Source organism: Arachis ipaensis, chromosome B6, assembly GCF_059453495.1.
Source record: "Arachis ipaensis isolate K30076 ecotype BB chromosome B6, ASM5945349v1, whole genome shotgun sequence".
NCBI lineage: Eukaryota > Viridiplantae > Streptophyta > Magnoliopsida > Fabales > Fabaceae > Arachis > Arachis ipaensis.
In genome coordinates this window covers 47,077,457-47,082,259 of record NC_142441.1, presented here as the reverse complement: position 1 = coordinate 47,082,259, position 4,803 = coordinate 47,077,457, and positions in this window count along the sequence as shown.

The following is a 4,803-nucleotide window of genomic DNA, read 5'->3' as shown; positions in this document are numbered from 1 at the left end:
TCCGAAAGGCTCGAAGATCTTCGCAATCAGAAGCTCCCAGCAGGCTCAGCGAGGAGCCTCACCTCCTGCATCTGAAAACCACAAAATCCGCATGGAGTGAGGTTCTCAGCATGGTAACAGTGCCCACATATCTAACATCTAATGTTCTGGGAAAGCGGAAGGCAATCCTAGAACTTCCGACATATAATTTAATCTTATAATATAACTAAACCATAAAACAAATTAGGCAACAAGCTAAGGTCTTCAGACTATCTAATACTCCCCAATCCAACTCTTCCGAACCTCCCAACCGCCACTGGAAACAGTTACAAATACATTTATTACATACAAAGAAATCACAGGTAGAAGGCATTTACAGCAGATAAACAAGTAGTAAGTAGTTATACAATCAATTAGGCATTCCAAACAAACATAGATGCATATGATGCATGCTTGTCTTATTGCCTGATGAGTCTCATCTGTCGGTTATAAAGCTAACCCGACAAATCTTGGTAGCTAACTGTAACACCCTAACTATCAAAATGTCATGCTTCCGGCTGCGCCACTCTGATAGCTCGAGTATTACGATGACTCTTATAATATTTATTACTAAAATATGAGCCTGTTTAAAACTTAAACCGTGTGACCTTTCAAAAACATTTTTTTGTGAAAGCCTAAACATACATGTACATACAAACCAGATACAATCCCTTAAGATATATATATATATATATATATATATATATATATATATATATATATATATATATATATATATATATATAACACTAGCTTACAAACATACATATCATAATTACCTATCTCTCTTACAAACTTAATAAGGATAAAGGCGAGGAAAAATAATAGCTAAGATAATACAAAGATGACAAATAAACAGAAAAGGAATATAACTCTTCTGATGCTTCGTCGTCCATATCCTGAAAATGAATAACCTGTATGGGAGTGAGAACGTTGTCCTCGCTTGTTCTCACTATAGGGTTACAGAAATTGCTATAACAAAATACGTAAAATAAAACTATTTTTAGGATACAGTGATCATTGCTTGTCTTATGAGTCTTTCCAAAGACCTTGAGAACACATTCGAAATCTAGAAAATCCCTCTTTGAAGACTTGGTAAATTTCTCAAATAATTTAAAACAAAACCTTTTTCCTTTCTTGTAAAATCTGAAAAGTTTTTCTTAGACAGTATGAATGACCAACATGTCCTAAAAATAAGTTCAATTAAGTCTATGCTGTAAGAGTTTGATTTTTCATACTTTTCTATACCACAACCATGAAAGCAGTCACCTACGCGGTATAAATGACCATCCCATTCCAAGCATAGGTTCATTAAGTCTATACTGAATCGGTCAGATACTTTATACAATACTAGAACTCAATATACCAACCACGGCCTCAAGCCCATCCAATCCAACACAGCTCCTGGCCCAAACAACTCAGTCATCAACCAATTCATCACAAGCCAACCAATCAAACACAATCACAATTAACATAATTTAAACACAATCAATAGCAATTACAACAAATATAGCAGTTAGCAATTAACATAAGTATTCACATAGGCAAACCAATTACAATATGCACACCCGCTCTTTTCAATATCCGCTGTGTTCGTAGCGTAGGAGCTGACAGCCTATCTGCTGTTGAATAACCTGATGTTAGCAATTGAATGCATATCAACTGTGATTGAATCATTAAGCGCTGCAGATCTGATCGTATAAAAAAAACTGTCATTCGATCTCAGATGGGCAAAGGAAGGCAGGGAGTAGCACTAGTCTCAGGGGCATGCCCGGAAGAGGTTCTTAACGGAGGAGCCCTTTCTGCTGAGTGAATATCCCTTGCTTTCGTAACTGGTGTGAGAGTTAGAAAAGAAAGCTAACTTCACTTCATGCGTAATCCTGTTCTTGCAATAGCCGGCCCTTTCTTTTTGCTGGTCTTGTTGGTGAATGTTAGCGCTTTCGACTTCTCTTCTCATCTCACAGATGTCGCTTTGAGAGTTCCATCCTCACCCGGGCTTAGCTCTTTGAAGCAGATGTTAAAGGAAGAAGAAAAGACGGTGCTCTTTCAGAAGCTCTTTGGCTATTAGCTTGCGATAAAGAAAGAGTGAATTAACCCGAGCCAAGTAGTTCGGCTAAGCCGGAAAGAAAGAGTTAGATCCTCTTTGAGATGAAATGTGGCAATGTCCTAATCAAAGCAGGCGCAGGGTCAATGATTTAGCTCAAGGCTTAAGGCATAAAGGAGATCTTGATAGCATTGGTCTCGAAAGGCCCTCACTCTAAAAGGGCAGCTATCCTATCCTGCTTTGATTGACTAAGAAGGGGGGAGAATTGGAATTGGTGTGGTTTGCTAGCTCTTTCTTTTGAGACGAATTCATTCCTTTGCTTTTCAAGTCTTTCTTCAGGGGTGGCAGGGATAGAATTCGGCATGCCTTGCACCCTGCTAATAGTTGGGCAGTGCTGGGGTATTGTGTGGGATAAAAAGACCATTGATGTCAAGGAGGAAATGGCAGGGTCGTTCTCTGTCACCATTAGATGTAGCTTTGTCGGCGGGGATCACCAGTGGGTTGTCACAGAGTTGTACACCCAAAGATTATGCTTTGAGAGATCATCTATGGGACGAGTAGGAGATCAAAAAGACTGCTACCATGCTTTTCCGTAGGTCGAGATTATTTATTTGTTGAATATGAGTTGAACATAGGAACTACGTTCAACGAAATGAGTTTCACTATATGAGTTGAAACGATTCGTTGAACTACGTTCAACTCATTTATTCCACTCGCTGGGTCAGGGCCTTTCTTAAACCACTAGAGCGATTCGTTTCAAGATACGTAATGAAATGAGTGAACAAGCTAGAGTTCTTTAGACTAGTCTAAGAGTCTTTCTTTCTTTTCTTCTCTGTTCTTCCGAACAGTTCTAGAAAGGCTTATTTCCAATTCTTTTTGCCTGAGAACTTGTTTGTGCGGGCTCATGTCCGTATTTCCGTACTTTCATTCCTTAATATGCTATTCTCTTTCCTTTCCTTCTTGCTTATTGGAAGGACCGGTGCGCCAGCCCATCTTTAATGTTAATGGACAAAGACAAATGCACCGAATTAGCCTCTTTTGGGGAAGCTGAAAACAAGCGATTTGCAAAGAACCTATAACAAGGCATTCTCGCAGCTACTTCTGAAAGTTCGTTGTAAGGCCTTCTAGTTCATGTGCAGCTGATTCTTCCTTCTAGACCAACAATAGGTTCATTCCTACTCTTATTCTATTCCCAAGACAAGACTGGTAATTCCTTCTCCGTAAAGCAGGCAATGGCAATAAAGAAAAGAGGAATCGAGTAACGAAGGAAAGCATTCATCCCAGGAGATGCCATCTCCCCTTTCATAATGGGAGAGAGGGAAATGGGCCTAGTTAGTCATCCGGGAACTTCCAACTTCCAAGACGAGGAAGGAAGACGGCTCCGGAGCACATTAGTGCATGAAAGCGAAGTGCTAAAAAGGTAGTGCGTACGCGAAGAAGGATCCTGTAATAGGGTGATTCTCTGTCCGAGACAACAAATAAATTACCTAGGACTGCTATAACTCACATGATTAGATAAGAATAACTATCTACCTCCTCACGGGAAGAGTAGAAAAAGGTCTTCCTGACCAGGAAAATGGACGAAGGGATATAAGACGAACTAAAGAAGCAGGTCTGGTCCCATGATATCTGTTGTACAAGAGCTAGTACCCTAGTCTAGTTATACGTCTCCTACGTATAGTAACTCGTACGTTGCTGTGGTTGGTTTACTCTATATATACCCGTTGCCAATCTCTTCCGACTCGGTGAATCGAAGACTAATAAAAGAACAACTCCTGACCATAAGCTCGCTTGTGTTGAAAGAGTAAGTCTTTGATGAGCAAAAGCAGCCTTAGTAGGACTAGCCTTCCAACTAAGGGACGAAGTAAGGAGACTGAACAACTTCCATGAAATTCCACGAGTTCTGAAAGGAGAGGACCTTTGGAAGCAAGTTATGAGTGATCCATTAGGGGAAATTAAGTTTCTTTTATATCTCTTTATATATGTTGTTTAGAGCAAAGCCTAAAATAGACCCGTCCTAGATGGTTTCATAGAAGCCCGGAAGCAGCAATCTTTATTGATTGGCGACACCAAATCTTAACTTCATACTATCACTCCGTATCAAGTTCTCCCCTATAGGGGTATTCTGGTCCTGGCTTTCTTCTTAAGTGAAATTCTACCGACCTTGCCTTATCGAATAGGGGGGTCTTTCGAGGTCAATGTCTTATCCTTACGACTAGATAAAACAACCCCCACCCCTTCTATCAGCAGAAGTCACTGCAGCAATTTGGTGCGACGTAGACTCCGTCATGGAAGTATCCTTCACTACTTGGACAGCTGAATGCTTAGTGGGATCCAGCTTATTTGAGATAGGAGCAGGCACCAATGGATCACTCATAACTTGCATATCGGGTTGTTGAATGGAATCAATACCACTCTCTCCCACTTGGCACACTTCTATAATGGACAATCTGCATGGGAACGACTCTCTGCTGGACTGAGGATTTTGACTACTACTCCCCACATGATCCTTGGTCAATACTCGTGGGGACCTCGGAGTATTTGGCTTGTCCCGATTAGCATTTAGAGGTTGTGGTGGGTTCGCCTGTACATCAACCCTGTCAATAGCATCGCCGACATCATTTAGAACATTGAAACGAGACCCATTACCTGGTTGACGTCTAACAGCAGTTACAGGCCCAGAAAAATGTGTGTGTGTTTTTTTCAAAAAGTCTCAAAGTCCTCGTTGAGAGTCGCTCTGC